The 16,976-nt window shown below is 37.9% G+C and overlaps 1 protein-coding gene across 6 annotated transcripts in view; it reads left to right on the top strand.

Annotated features, from left to right (window-relative positions):
- The window catches only part of suco (SUN domain containing ossification factor), a 44,935-nt gene that overhangs the window by 4,666 nt on the left and 23,293 nt on the right, over positions 1 to 16,976 (top strand). The gene's annotated exons all lie outside the window — the stretch shown is intronic.

A 16,976-nucleotide genomic window follows, 5' to 3' on the forward strand; every position in this document is an offset into this window, starting at 1 on the left:
TAGGAGCAAAGAAATGGGGAATGTGATCCTTGCAGTAATCCGATGGTTTCCAAGGCAGCTGTGATTTTTAGGCTTTGAAAAGGGGGCTCTGTATTAGATTGCTGGCAACAAGTGTCTATGGGTAGGTGTGTCATGATCATTGACCTGATGCTTTTAATAACTCTGCTTGTCCTGCTTCAAATGACCTAGCCTGATGTTGTTTTTGTTGTTCTTTTATGGATCAAAATCTATGCTTTTATTTTATTTCTTTGTGTGTGTGTTTGTGGTTGAATTGTTGTCTGTTTTTATAGGGTGTTTTAAAGCTGCTTGGCAGTACATCTCTATGCTGCAGTGCTCAGAGAAGCACAACAAAGTGTTCTGCATGTGTCATGCTGCCCCTTCATGTGTGGTCAGCAACAGGGATCTTACTGTGCCCACAATAAGCTAGCTCAGACTGTTGACATCAGCATTGAGGGGAGGGGAGCTTGTGTGTGTGTGTGTGTGTGTGTGCATGTGCTCTTGACACCGTTTGCATGAAACTGCATATTTCCAGGTTGATTATCTGTAATGATGGCTTACCAGATATGTATTTTCTTCCTATTTAGATGCTAACTTTAGCGCAGAAATGTTGTCTGAGTCTGGTGGTTCAGCATTTTAAGATAAGAGAGGGATAAGATAAAACTTTATTAATCCCTCGGGTGGGTTCCTCTGGGAAATTCGGTAAGCTGTGAATTGGGATTCATTGGGAGCAGAAGGTAACTTAAAACCCACACAGTCCTCACTCTACAGGTGATTTAGGAAAGTAAACGGGTTGGTCTTGCATGTGTTCTCCTTCTAGGTTAGCACCAAAGCAAATGAACAAACACGTCTTTTGGCATCACAAGCAGATGCAAATAAAACACCAAAGCACCCTAAAGCAATTTTAACTGCACTAATATAATGACATATAAAAGTCCAAGTTAACAGCACAATAAAAAAAAAAAAAAAAAAAATCATAAAAGTCAGTAGATTAAAATTCAACACCATCAGCACACAACCCAATTTAAATGAACATGTTCAAAAACTTTGTATGTTTTGCCGATTTTGTTAACAACTGGATGATTAACATATCTACACTCTAATGGAATATAATAGAAAACCCCCAACTGATCACTTGGTTGCAGAGGTATCTCTTAAGTACTAATCAGGTTATATAATGATAATCTTTCTATGCCATCCTTCAGAAGGACAGAATGAGATGGTGACAATATATGCAGTAAAGGGTGTTGAGTACACACCCCAAAAATTAAATAAAGAAAACCTTTTGTGGATCTCGGGTAATTTTCCAGAATATACAACTAAGAGAAAGATGCCAATTGTCTAACAGAAAGTCAAACAAGTTCTAACAGTTTCTAACCTGGAATAATTTAATTGTGTTGTTAACTTGGACTTTTATATGTCATTATATTAGTGCAGTTAAAATTGCTTTAGGGTGCTTTGGTGTTTTATTTGCATCTGCTTGTGATGCCAAAAGACGTGTTTGTTCATTTGCTTTGGTGCTAACCTAGAAGGAGAACACATGCAAGACCAACCCGTTTACTTTCTGAAATCACCTGTAGAGTGAGGACTGTGTGGGTTTTAAGTTACCTTCTGCTTCTAATGAATCCCAATTCACAGCTCCAGTCCTTGAGCAACTCTGAGGGTGAGGCTGTGTTTTGCAGTGCAAATATTTTGCTAGGAAAAACCTAATAGATGGCTCACAATGAGCAGTAGTTCAACAAATATAAGAAGAGATAATTTTCTTTTCACTCTATATAAGCTGAAAGAGACAGAGTGTCAGGCTTCAGACTGCTCTGAATGCTCCGATTCAGGCTTTAACTTTACGAAGTTAAAAAGTGAGGATTTACTGACGTTTAGCAAATGCAACTTGCAATCTCACCCACCTGATGCTCGTACCTTGTGTTTTCAAGAAGCGTCCAATCAGAAGGAATTTGGCTTTTGTGTAATGTGTTCTTAAAATGAGAGGTGCTAAAATTGCTTGTTTCGGATAGTGGGTAAACTGAGGGGCTTCACCAATGCCCAGTAAAAGATTAATGAGGATTACTTGGAGCACTTTCATACAGTGTTGTTCTACTAGAACAAAATGACAGAAGTGGAAATAAGTTTAATAGAGCTTTTGTACAAAAAACATATTTCTTCACTGTGAGCTCCAGTTTCTGTCAAATTTTGCTGTTAGGGATTCTGAGTGCCTTACAAAGAAGGAAGTCAGGATATAGCTTGTGGACATTCTTTTTATAAGAACTATGTGTTCTGCCCACATTGTAAAAGTTCCTTTTTGGTGGGGGTAGTTGTTACATAATACAGTCCTCCTTATGTTCCCCACATGCACCATGAGTACACACTCACGGAGCACCCATACTGGGAACTGTAAGTAAATGTCACAGTGAAAACTTTGTGTGCTTTGGCTGTTTCAGCTGGGAAATGGGAGGCTGGTTGGACCGTAAATCGGAAGGTTACAAAGGAGGCCTTGAAAGAAGACAATAATGCTTACTGGGCGTTCTTGTAGCTCACCCCCTCGCAGCTTCTCATTTCATCAGCTGGCTTGTGGCTGTACTGTGGATGCGTCTGTGATTCAAAGAATGTAGCACAATGTCATGAGCTCATACATGTGTTACCTGCTCATCTGTCCATGTGAACGCAACTTGCATAATAGAAAAAGAATGGTCTGCAAAGATGCTTTTAAGGGTTATAAGTTTACATAGTGGTGTGCTATTTTGTTTTTTTTCTTCTTCTTTATAGAAGTTGGACTCTAGGGACTCTAGGTTGAGTGTATACAAACATTGCTACTCCCTGCGCCTGCTCACTCACTATTTGGTAGAGTAATTTGGGGGTTTATGGTAAGCTATTTACACTGTCTTTAATGACTGAGTTTAAACATAAAAATAAAACTTGCTAAATCTATGCATGTAGGAAGAAGGAATATATGAGTAATAGATTTGTTTTGTAACATAAGGGATTCCATCATGAAATATGCCAACTGGAGACCTGCTCATTGCTTCCATTAACTTGTTATCTTACCCTTCACTTAATTTTTGAGTGAAAAGGCAGCTTATCTCAGCTAAGGTCCTATTGATTTCAAATGCTGGATTTTAAAACGTTGAGGTATGTAACTGAACAGGTTTCTAAAGAGGGGAATAAATAAATAAATAAATCACAGCAAACATGACATTTGACCTAAAAGCCAGAAAAATCTGGAGTCATCCTTTTCATGTTACAAACCAAACCCAGGCACTATTGTTCGCAGCCTTTTCTCTTGAGTTTAATCCAAACCTTTTACACAATCCATCTCTTGCTTCTGTTTTTCACAAAAACAGGACAGAGCCAGGAAGTTTAGCTCGATCATTGTTTATTTCAGTCAGTATTGAATAAAATAAATTGCTTTCTGAATTTGTTTTTAAACTGATCATTTTAAAATGCGTTTGTTTTTCACAGCCAAAATGCACAGCTTGACTGCACGATTTTTGGAAGCTGTAGGTAATCTCACTTTGTCTCTGCTTGTCTCTACTGCAAGCCCAGAGAATAGAAGCTGAGTAACACAGTCCGAGTTTGTGTTGTTGTTGAACCAAGGTCTTGCCCTGCGGGCTGGTTGCTTTAGTTTTTATGTGAGGAGACAGAGCTGGACTGGCACTAAAGCACATGCCTTTGTTCCTGCCCACTGGCCATGGAGCCTGATGAGCACATAAAACTCTCTTGCTTTCTAGCCTTCTCATGTCCCAGCTGCATACCCCTCTGTATGCTAATGCTTTCTGCTGCCACTTTTTCTTTTAGCAGTCAACAACTGTGAAGTGTGCCACCAAGGCAGTGCTAGACAAAATGGTCTGATGTGGTTTATATAAAACTGAACCTGAACTTTTCTAGCCATTACCCAGAGTTGCTGCATGTTAAAACCCAAATGTCCACATCAGTTGCAATCTGCATTAAGACTTTACCCCTGTTTTTTACGTTGGTCTTGTCTTGTGTTAAAAGTTATGTGCAGCCCTTTCATTTACAGCCGTTTTGATTCTCCTTTGTTAAGATCAAGCCAACATGCCTGGAAAGAGAACCTTTTAATCAACAAGGTCTGTGAGATCTAGGTAAACCTGTCCATTAACAGTTGCCTTCACCTGATTGTTGTCTCCAAAGCTCCAGTGGTCTCTAACCTGATCTGCTTTCTGTGATATGAGCGTCTGATACTTGCTGGCTCTCTTGTGCTCCCCGTGGCTTCTATGCAGGTCTCCTGAGGTGCACAAAGCCACCTGGTTGGATCTCTGTTGTCCCTGTCTGCAACCATCTGGATGAATCTATGCCCATCACCATCTCTTTATTTATTTGCTTTACACTTGAATCATTAAAAAAAATCACCTTTGAAATGAGACTTTTAAAAACCACCAGTCCATTTGTTTTTGATCGTTTACAGGTAGCCAGAATAATTGTAATAATGAGTTTTGCTGTTGTCAATCTGCCAACTTCACTTGTCAACTTGTCAATCAGAGCAACTTCAGACTTGGGTACTGCGTGATTTTCCTGACATTTTCCAGAGCTTATGTTAAAATAGCTTTTGTCTTCATCTCTCACTTCCGTCACTTAAAAAAGATTTTAGTAATCACATTTAAAGTGTGATGTCCCTCAGTTGTATTCAAGACGCACAATACATATATGCGTAACTTTTAAAAAAAATGTTTTTATCTCAGACCTGATGATATGAGGAGGAAGGTATTTGCACAATCTTTCTTCACAAACATAATCATTTTCTGGGAAGTCGTTCAGTGAGCGCTGAATATGGGCCAACAGCCTGAGGCTTTGTCAGTGGTTTGAAAGAAAATACTACTGTTTGCTGCGATGGAGAATAGTATTCAGAGGGTGGAGATTGAAAGGTTTTAAAGGTGGAGATGTACGTCAGAAAACTAATAAAATATCACTGCATGTGTTTACTTGTATGACACAAGGGCATGGTAAAGGTTAGGGAGGGGATTCATTTCACTTGCTTTTCTTACTAGATCTCCTTTCCTTCTTGTGGTTACATTGTTTATGATTCCTGACTAATTAATGCTGCAAATAATTTACAACATTTGAAAGTATATGCTAAGTATATAATAAGTCTAAAATAATTCATAGAGGATGTGTTTTATCTTCAGTTGTGTTATGGGTCTGAGGTCATTTGTAATAGCTGTATACAGTAAATACTCCCAAGTTTGGTGTATAAATTTCCTTTGCTTTTTCTTGCCCTTTTTGAGAAAGGTACTACTTTTTTCCGCCCTGTGAAAATCTTCTGTTTCTTCTTTTCTCCCTTCCCCCCCTCTCACTCACTGCTCTTCACTGTTTACCTTTTAGCTGCTACTGACAGGCTCTCATGCATGAGTTTTGTGTGTGTGTGGGACCATTTCTGTCCCTTTTTCTTGTTGGTATGGTTTGGTCTTATGCATGAAGCGTGCAATTCCCAGCAGGAGGCCTTTTTCCCACAAGGCGTAGACAATTTTAAAGATAAAGAGATGTTTTGCTGGAGCTTGTACATTAAGAGAATATCATCAAATCGTCTTTACTTTACTAAATCCAAAATGATTGATAAGCTGTTATTATATTAAAAATCAACATATCACAGTACTTGTCACTTTCCAGTCTTTTATTTTTCAAACCTGGCTCCCTTCTAGGTTTTTACAGGGTCCAGTTTGCAGTGAAACATCTACGACAGATGTAAATGTTTCACCACGCTGCAGCACTTTGGTACACTTTGTGCCAAGTTGAATTTTTAATGGGTTTTTGTTCTCCTGCTGTGCTGGCTGATGTATCCATGCAGGCCAAGAATGCACATGTATTGTTGTATCCACAGCCACCCATGCTAACTCTCACTGGCAAAGTGGCTTTTCCTATCAAATTGGATTATATCACATGAGTGCATCTTTCAGTCCCATTGGTCTGGGTCGATGGTCCTGATGTCTCATCGGCAAGCCTCTGTGGGACTACTGCAGTAATGTACAATGTCACTGCTGCTAATGGGATCTTTTCTCTAGTAGAGATTTGTTTATTTTTGGCTATAATAGTTTTAAAGCGTGGTGTTTAACAGTAAATATGGGTGTCAGCTCAGTTTTTAATTAGTTTTCCTTGGCCTCATATAGTTCCTTAATCTTATAAAAATGAGTATAAACATATTTATGAAATGTGGAGGCTGAAGTAAGACAGACATATTTATTTATAAGCCATCATCATTCAGTGGAAATTAAATAAAATGCCCTTCTTACTAGGTTTAGTCCTATTTGATTATAATACAAAACTCAGTGTGGTATGTTTTCGATGTATGATACATCATGTATGGTACACAGCAGGAGCTGGGCATTGGCAGCCAAAAAACACCGTTAAATCCTCCAATTTTCTCCTTGACTTTTTGGGTTAGTAGCACTCAGGACTAGCTGTTTATGTGTTTGCATTCATGCTAACCACTGCAGTTGAATTTCAGCAAAATTAAAAGGATCATTTTTATATTAATTTAGTTTTGTGTCAGACTTATAGGGAGCCAGATGGACAAAAAAAGCCACATAAGACACTGGAGCCCTGGGTTTGAAACCCCTGGGTTAGGCATTTAATCAATAACAATTATAGTATCCAGTTCATGAATGCTAAAGTGCAAACATTTTCTGCAGGTTTTTCAGTGTGAAGTTTTAATGTTCATAGGGGAAACTGGTTGCATTTAATAATAATAATAATAATAATAATAATAATAAAAAAACAACAACAATTAATTAAATTACTTTAAAAAAGAATAAAAATAACTTTATCCACAAAATCATACTAAACAATCTGGATATGTAACAAAGGGCTGCATGCATTTGTTTCCGTTTATGCAGTTTTATTTTTCTTACTAGATCGAAGAACTAAGCGAAACGTGAATGATGGTGAAAAAAAAAATCTGTGAATAATAAAATACAAATCTTATTTGGCTTTGTCTTTGCAAATGTGTTTAAAATTAGGTGCTCAATGGTGTTTTTGCGCAAACAGTCTTTGCCAGCGTGACTTTAAAATGTTTATCCAACTGGTGTTAAAATGGTTATTGCATTCTACTGTAGCTCTTTTATTTTGGATTAATTTTATTTGCAGCTGGATTCCAGAGTCCTGTTTTAGTCTTCCTTTTTTTTTTTTTTTTTTTTTTTTTAAGTTTCAGTTTTAGCTGTTTTTATGATAGGAGTGGCATTTATCAGAAGTTAAGAACCAAGAACCAGTTTCACAATAAAAGCAGTTATGCATGTAGAAGTGTCACTGTCAATAGGCATTTTCACCAAAGCCTCAAACTGGTTGCTTTACCAAATTAAGTAAAGACTAAAACTTAAGACTTTGTCTTTTTTTTTTTTTTTTTTTTTTTTTTTTTTTTTTTTTTTTTTTCCAGTTATGTTGGGTTTTTTCTTTCTTTTTTCCCCTCTAAAATATATTAATTTATTTGTGATTTATTCCCGGATTTTATTTTATTTTTTATAAAAATGGTCTTAATCAGTAGACTGCTGGCTGGTTTAGTGAATTATGCCTGTAGAAGCAGCAGTGCTGGTGACTTGGCCTACTTGGTGCACCATGGGATAGCTCCCAAATAGAGGTGTGTCTGTTCATTCAAACTACATCCTGGATAAAGGCTCCTATGTAAATGTTGAAGGTGCGTCACAGTGCTGATATACTCTGAGTGATCCGTATAAATCATAAAGACAAGTTTCACAAATACTTTAAAGTGGTTTGGATTATAAGCGTATGTGTCCTTTCAGGGTCTAAAGTCTACTCAAGTGTGTTATTAAATTGTAATTATGTGATATTGAGAAGGAACAGGATGAGGTTTTGGCATTATGTAACAAACTGTAACGTACACGTTAAAGTCTGACGTCTGTTTTAAGGGATGCAGAATAAAAGCTTTATCACTCTGAGCTTTAATACAGTTTAAATATTCATTTGTGACATGCAAATTTTGGCTCGGCGTCCGTTTTCGTATCAGACACCTTTCAAATAAATGCAGTTAATTGAATAATAAAAGTGGCACATATGATTAAAACTTAACCAGAACATCACTGATGATGTGTTTCATCTGGTACCCGATTAATCAAAGTTCTCATTATATTAGCTATAAAATGACAGATGTCACCTTGTTGTTGACCTCGGGACACCGTTTTAAGTTAAGACACTAAGATCTGACAAGTACTCAAGGAAAGGCAGTATTTCTTGTGAAAATGGATAAGTGCCTGTAAAATGACTGATGTGGCCTTGACCTTAGAGCAGCGGTCCCCAACTTTTTTTTGGCGCCACGGACCGGTTTATGACAACAATATTTTCACAGACTGGCCTTTAAGGTGTCGCAGATAAATACAACAAAATAAAACTAGTACCGGTACCGAAAAAAAAAGATTTATTCATAACACACATGAAAAGACCGAGGAAAACACCGAGTTAACGATAAAAACGATAACAAAATAACGCTGAAAACTGATTTAAAAAAAACCCTGAAAACTATACATTTCACACCTGAGCCTCAACTCTCACGGCCCGGTACCAAACGACTCACGGACCGGTACCGGTCCGAGGCCCGGGGGTCGGGGACCGCTGCCTTAGAGCACACTTTGGGTGAGGACCCATCATGTCTTTATTGCGTGTACACTTGATTAAAGTCTGACTAATATTTGATGAGGTGTAGCCATTAATAAATTTGTGAATTGTGGCTTGGTTAATGATGGACACATTGCCGAAACATAAACTCATAGCCCATTGACCAGATAACCTAACTGGTGCTCTGCTCCTTCAAAACTAGCTCTAAATGGTCCATTAGACTCCATTTATTTACTGTTGCAACTTCCTCAGTATTATTTTGTTCCACACTTAGTTGGGTTATCATAAAGCAGTTTTACGATTTAAATTGGTTGATCCCTCGTTAACTGTTAACAGACGCTTAACCTTCACCTTTTCTATCTATCCATTAGTTGCGTTAAAGCTTTTGTGCAATTAGTCTGACAGGGATTTTTTTTTTTTCCAATTTGTCCTTTAATTTAATCTTCTGTTCACTTAGTTGTTGCACAGACTTTTTTTCCTTTTACTTTCCAGCTACTGGGAAATCCTGACAGATTAGGACAGCTGCGAACTCCACTTTGATTCTAAGGAAAAGACTGAGATATTTCAACCTGTAAGCAAAAAATTAGGCAAGTAAGTAAATGAAGCAACACCCTCTGAGTCAGGTGTGACTGCTTTCTGATCTGATCTGATCTGATCTGATGCTTGATAAGTACAGGCCTGTATCTTTGTGTCAGAAGGCAGGGCTAGTTATTCTTAATGGCTGAAGTATATTGCAGTGCCTCTACTCCTCCAATACGTCAAGTCAGCACATAGCATTATAGCACTTAGGCAAATGAACCCAGTACTCAAACCCCATTACAGTAACTTGGGTCACTCCAAGCGGAGGAAGGCAGTAAGAAAAAATGCAGCATTGTTAATGTTTACAGGTTAATGCGTCTGCAGCACTAGGTAGTAAACATGAGCATTTGACAAGTGTTGAATATAGAGGGGAAAAATGCATTCAGTGATAGTTATCAGTCACCTTATAGGTGACAAAATAGGGTACAAATTTTGACATGGTTTTTCATGGAAAGGTTAAATTGCATGGCAAGTTTGATGATCGCAGATGAGGAAAAAGATGAAATGATTATCAAAAGATTTAAAAAGAAAATGTAGTCTGCATGAAGACTATAAAAAGGCTGACATGAGACTGGAGATAATCAGAAAAGGGAGATTCAGTATTTTAAAAAGCAAATTAAGAATTTTGCGGTCAGCGATGAGGAAAATTCTTTATCATCTTTGATAAAGAATTTTATCACTCTCGTTGCGTGACGAGAGTGATAAGGAACTCTCGGAGCTCTCAAGGCTGAATCATGTGAACAAGGAGCTGTGTAAACTAGTGCATGACCATGTAGTGCTTGAAAATGAAAAATCTTGAAGATCCCTGATGTACTTCACCAGCGGTCAATAAACCAGACCAGAACACCTGCTTATACCAGCAATGTGCTGCAGCTAGACCCTGGTTAAGAACTCTCTGAGTTGGGAAGCGAGCAGTTTTCCAGTTCAGCTGCTCTGTCCTGGTGGCTACGAGGATGCATCAGTGAAGAGGATTATGGAGGATCAGCAAGCTTTAGAACAAACTGCTGTTGTCCGTTATTTCATGCTTCAATGTGGAGCAAAACTGGCGTGCACACAGACTCCAACTTGCACACGCAAACATGGTCAGTCCTCTTAAGGCCGAGCTTTAGGCACTGCCCTCTGTTTTCCTCCAAACAGTGACGGCATGTTTTTGTCTGCTTGGCAGATGCTCTGGCCTACTTTTCCAGGCAAGCCCTGGCACATCTCCACGCCCCATAATCCACCTCTGGCCACGTGGATCCTGGATTCTCTCCCCAGCTCTTTTACCTCTCCCATGTTCCTGTCTCTATTCAGTGTGAAAGTAAAACATTGTGTGTCTTTCTGTCAATTTCTGTGGCTAAGGAAAATAAATCCTCAGCAATTGGGATTTTTGAGTTTCTTGTTTGTTTGTTTTTTAAAATTCTGTGTGTGGTTAGGCTGGGTTGGCTTTACAGTCAAATTTAAAGAGAAAAGTTGAACTCAAGTTAAGCTGTTATTGACATGGTTTTCCTTCTTAACTCACTCCAGCCAGCAACTCCCCTCATATCTGGAATAATGTGAACATCACAAGACTCTCCTTTCCCCGTGGACACAGGACAGATAATGTAGTATTCACTCTGCTCTTTATTATGAATTTAGAACCATAGTAATTTGAGTAATTTAACCTTATTTGACATTTCTCCTTTTAACTTGTTGTTTGTCTCAAAATAGAAAGTTTTTTTTTAATGGATTTCTAAGACTTATCACATGCTGTTGGTTATTTAAAATGAATATGTGTGTCAGGGAGAGTTTATGTAATGGAGAGCAACAAGCTGGTCAGAGATTTAGGTCAGGAAATCGAAAGACGGCAACTAATCTCCTGTGACTGACGTTGAAGGCTACATGTGCTGCAGTGTCATGTTGGGACCAAGATCAGTTTGTATGACAGGGCAGGATGATGAGTGTTAACCTTTTGTATATGTTATTGATATTTCATTAAAAAAAAAAAAACAAAAAAAACTAATTGGTGAAAGAGGAGAAAGGTCATAGGCGTACATCAATATGTCTGAAATCTTTAAGACAGAAGGAAAACTTCCTGCGTGACAAGAGATCAGAGGGCACTTTGCATGCCGTGCAGCTGGTGATAAAATTAGACTTGTTGTCGGCAGATTAAACGGTTCTCACTTTGTTGCCTCTGCAGTTTTGTCTCCTGTGTCAACCCAGTCAGTTAGTATAGTACAGTTGATTCGATGAGGCTGAATCGTGTCTCCCGATTCTGAATGCGCCTAAAGCCAACAGGAAATATCAGGGGATTTGTGTGCTCGGAACCAGCACAGTCATGTAGCTATTGCCTCTCTGTGCATCTGGCTATAAAGTGTTATCTTCATCATTATTAGGAATATTTCTTGCTTTTAGAGACTAATATGCAAAAGGCAAAAGACTTACTGAAAATCCTAGGACCATATGAGTTCGGTCAGGAAACAAGAAGAGAAGCAGAATGGGGAAGACTCTGCCGACTGCTGACTCATGCTCGTCCTTCTTGAGCTTAACCCACTACTGGTATGTAATAAATGCCATACAGTGTGTTGCAGTGTTCTCCCCACTTCTTCACTTGTGGGTACTATGTTCCCCCTCCCACTGTTGCATACACTTTTGAATTTTAAAAAGTAGGTCACAGTATACCCCCAAAGCTGATACACTCACATCGGCTCCTCTTTTTTGTTTTTATTTAGTTATATTTGATCTGTTTTTGTTTTGGTTTGAGGTTTTTGGGGTTGTTTGTTTGTTTTTCCTCCTCTCTTCACCAGCCTTGCCTCCTTACCTGTGGAAGAAATGTCAACACTGAGGTCTTTCTGCATCATCCCCATGAATGAATGGAGCCAGGCCAACCGTGCCTCCCACTTGTTTGACATTTTGGTTTGGGGTTTAAATGTCTCAGTACAAACAGCATATTTGTGCTCTTGAATTGCTCCGTATACAACCCCAATTCAAAAAGCAGAACACTGTAAAGCTAAAAAAGGAACGCAATCATCTGTAAATATTGTAAACCCATATTTTATTTACAATTGAACTTAGAAAACTTAGCAAATGTTTACCTGCCTTTTACAGTGTCCCACTTTTGGGGGGGAATTGAGGTTATTTATTAATCTTTGTATTTGAATGTTTTTCATTTGATTAGACACATTTATGACTTTGCAAGTTTCCCTTTAAACATTTTCCCAGTGAGTCACATTGGGGATGATTGTGAGATTTGCATTCATGATCAAGGAAGTTTATACAGACGTGTACTGTACTGTGAGATCTGTTTGTCACCCATCTGCATTTTACACAAGGGCGCTTATCTGAGAGATTGAATGATAGTTTTAAAAAATGATAACAAGCAGTGTTTAGTTGATGCATCACTGAGCATGCTTTGCACAGAAGCAGCAGCTGCAAAGTCACTTCTGAAGTCACCTTTTTTACTTTTTCCATTTGACCTTATTGGCCTTTATCTGAAACTTGAAAGTGAAAAAGTCTAGGTTTCATCAGGCAAAAATAAGGAAATAATCATATCAGAACTTGGCAAAGTATCCAGAGGATGTCCGATCTTTGCAAAATTTGAAATTATTCTAAGGCTTTGTGGCAGTTGTAGAACGGCTTTACGTAAGCAGATCATGCAGAGTCAAGAAATCACAGGACAAAGCTGCAGGCGTCTTATAGCTCAAGGTTTCTGACCAAAACCACACAGGATCTTGTTTTAAAAAGACAGCTCAGACTCCAAAATTATCTGGTACCTGTCACTTATTCTATTTCCTCTATAACAATAAAAGTACAGTTGGTGTGAGATGCACATTTAAAGATTTATATGTTAAATTGATGGGTTTGCACTGTATTTCAGCTTCTGAATTGGTGTAATACATGCATAGAGGGAAAGTGAAAATAACATTATTACTTCATCTTACTCCTATTTTTGCTATATTGATTATTTGTTTTCTTTCAGACTCTTAACTCAGACACAACCTCTTTTATCTTCCGTCTCATGATCGACTGCTTGTCTCTGTGTAATTACAGGCCACGCATGCACTTTCAAGTTATAAATGATTTTTGGATAAGTCACGAAGACTAAAAAGGTGGAAGCAACCAAAAGGAAGCTGCACAGCACAGCTGTTGCATGTTGACGTGATGTGTTTTCACTGATTGTTAGCAATGTCATTATTGATTCTGCTTTACTGGTCAGATTATTTCCTTGACTTGACACACATGTGATTCAATAGATCTGCAATGCAACAGTTGATTGGTTTAGGAAAAGCTTGCACTACAAGCTTTACGACTATGTACAGGAAGAGAAATAAGGGAACAAAAACCATCACTGCAAAGAGTATGGAAGAGTTTTGCAGGCAAGGACCTGGTAAGCGATTTGAGGTGGCTGTAGCCTGAAAAGTTTAACAGAAGTCTATTATAATCCAAAATAAAATGGAATTGGCATGTTGGTATCAGGCACATGGCATGGATTTTCCTGGAATTTTTGTTTTTTCAGAAGATTTTTGAGTATATTTTGTTCCTTTTTGATATTAGGGTAAAGAGTCTGTATTTGACTGTGTGGGCATCTATGATTCATATGTGTCTGTGTGTGAAACACTGGTTTAGCTTTTGAAGGCATGGAGTAGCTCTGACTTGACTAAACATGTGTTTTAATGATTTTTCTGCTCTTTAGTCAGCACATGATTATTAGGTAACGAATCAATATTTTCATGAACGTTCATGTTTGTTTAACATTGAAGTTAAAAGTATTTTAGGATAAAACCATTAATCATCCCTGTTGCATACATGGATGCCACGCTGACCTCAAGATATGCTAATGGTCTGTTACATAATGTCGTGACGTCACTGAATGGACGAGGTCTTCCCTTTACATTCATGTGTGTTTGAGTTATAAGGGGTCACAGGAGACATTTGAAACGCAACACAAAATAGCTTAAAGCTATGGATCTAAGTTTAGTCAGGAAGATACATTAGCTTGTGCTCCATATTTACTCCTTAGTGTCTGTCTAGTGATTGGCTCTTAGGGTTCCCCCTCTGGCTTTGTGGCTCATTTTATCACCTTTGGGGGAACGCTTACACTACGAGGTGTTAACACATATACGTTCGTGCACATATTTCATCATTTCATTTTGACAGCTGTGTCAGGGTGTTTGCTGGCTTGGAGATGGCTACGCTTGTAAGCATGAACAATCCACATACAAAAGAGTCGAAGAGTCTGTATGACTTTAATTTAAGAGCGATCTATAAATTTTTCTGTTTAGCAAGATAAGATGTCCGTAGTATTTGAATAAATGAAATGACAATTAACAAATGTGGTTAAAATATGCTTGTGTAGCAACCTGTTTCTAAACCAATAGTAAATTTAATTCCTCGGTTTTAGAGTTTAATACTCTTTAGAATTGAGCTCTGGCACAGATATAACACTTTGCTCCTCTGCCCAATATATATACTGGGGTAAAACCATAGACTGGGCTGTGATTCATTTTGTAATAAACTGAGTCATCTTTATTAACAATGGCTTTGTTGTATTACTAAATTGATCCCCTTTTAAATTTGTTGCATTTATTTTTGTAAGGACTTGTAGATAACATATGTTATTCAGTTATATTGGGGGGGAAAAAGCACTTTATCAGATCACCAAATGTTGGCATCAGCCGTGTTATACTGGGGCTTGGTGAATCCCATCAGTAGAGCCTGACTGACTATAGCATTTGTTTTTAATGATATTATTATTATTATTATTATTATTATTATTATTATTATTATTATTATAATAATAATACTGATGTGATAATGATATTTGATTGTGGGTTTATTAATTTTTTTTTTATTGATTTATTTTGTTCACTTTTAAAGTGAGAATTCAGTCGATCACCATAAAGCATGAACAGATTTCTCTTAGAATTATGTAATTATTTACACTCTGCCCAACTCTGCTCAGATCTGCTGATTGTGTTTTTGCTGCATCAAGTGTTTGTGTACACTTGATGAATGCTGTTACTGATAAATCAGCAAAAAGCATATATCGCCTGATGATATCGGGCCTGCCACCAAAGACACTAGACCTCAGTTTCTCTAATATCTGAAAGGGAAACAATCTAATTTAACCATCCCTTTAAGCCAGCTTCTTATTGCCTGACCTTCCTAAACAGAAGGTTTGGTGAATGTCTGTGCCCGAGATGATTATATTAGAGGGGTTTTGTTTTTTTGTTTTGTTTTGTTTTTTGTTTTTTTTGTCTTGTCTATTTAATCTCTTCAAACATAGAATATACGGATGGCAGGGCTCTCTGAGTGACAGGACACTGACTTGCACAGATGCTTGTCTGTCAGTGATTGCGTATGTTGCTCACTGTGCATCTCCTTACTCCTGACAGCCAGGCTGACAGAGCGCTAACATGATTGTCCATGTGCTTCGCTCTCTCCTGACATTTGAGCACTCAAGGGGAACGGTTTCAGCCTGAGGATCACATGGCACTTGCGAGTAGAGTTGTCTTTTTGTCTGTCTGTGCAACAGTTACTGATGGGTGTTTTTTATGCTTCAGGTTTGAGCTTTGTATGCTTACTTTCATAAGTGCACATGAGCTCTAGTTTAAATGAGCAGGCAGTTTCCATATTGTGGTTTCTTACATTGGAAGCTTTGACACGGTTTGTTGATTTTTCACCGACGTGAACTAAATTATTTAATCAGTTTAAGTTTTCTGTTTTGCTTCCCAAATGTGTGAGTTCTTTCTTTAAAGCTAAAGCCATTCAGTTTAACTAAATCTATAAGCCAAATGAATGGCTCAAAGTCTGTATGCTGACTAACTTGTTCACCCTGTTTATAATATCAACTAACTGACAGATGGCTTAAGTTAACTTGTTAAGACAGTTGAGACCTACCTCTTGTTTCATTTTGCTTTTCATTTCTACTCCACTAATATAGTAATAACTGAGAAACAGTTGTGTCTATCTTTCCCGCCTCCCTGCCTTGTTTCTTTGTTCGGTCTCTTGCTTTGTTTGCCTTTTATTAGCTCTGGTCTTGTGGTTTCATAACCTTTCCATCCTTGTTTGATCTCCTTTTTATTAACTTACTGTTGAAGTTGACATTCATTTGATATAAGGTTAACGTGCCCCCCCACCACCACTCGCACGCACACACACACCCCACCCCAGTAATTTTTGAGATTATGTGAGTTTGAACACGCTGCAGGTTGGTGGAAGTTGGTGAACATAACCGCGAGTCATGGGAATCTCAATATCTCACAAAATGCTCATTTCACCTGAAGTATGAAACTTGTGTAACTTTAAAAAAAACAAAAACAAAAAAAAACACAATAGTGTGTCTTTGCAACTTTGTCAATTCAGTAAAAGTACTTTTATTCTCCTCACAGTCTGTGATTTAATGCGACACCATTAAGAGCTACGAATTAACGAAATTTTCAGATAGGCATTAGTAGTTTGACAACAAGATACATGAAGAAGCAGTGCAGAAAGTGCTCAGGCTACACTTTTTTTTTTTTTTTTTTTTTTTTTTTTTTTTTTTTTTTTAACTTGACTTTAAGATGGCTAAAAAAATTACAGCAATATCCTAAGCCAAATTTGAATCAAAGAAAACTGTTTGCCTTGAGCAGCTTATAAGAATACACATGACGAAAGGAATTTGGTTTACCCTGTTTTGTTCATGCAATTCTGTTCCTGTCTGTCTCTCCTTGTAACTTAATGTGGACTCCTTCCTTTGGTTTTAGTCCTTGTTTTGAATCTCTACTTTTGCTCTCCTGTACTCGAAGCTTTCTTTGTTCTCCTATAGTCAGTGCTTTAATTAACTGTGTGAGTGGCTCTTTCCCCCAAGGCTACTTAGGCTAGCCTAAGTATTT

Source organism: Simochromis diagramma, unplaced genomic scaffold (assembly GCF_900408965.1).
Source record: "Simochromis diagramma unplaced genomic scaffold, fSimDia1.1 OVJJ01000026.1, whole genome shotgun sequence".
In the NCBI taxonomy this organism is placed as follows: domain Eukaryota; kingdom Metazoa; phylum Chordata; class Actinopteri; order Cichliformes; family Cichlidae; genus Simochromis; species Simochromis diagramma.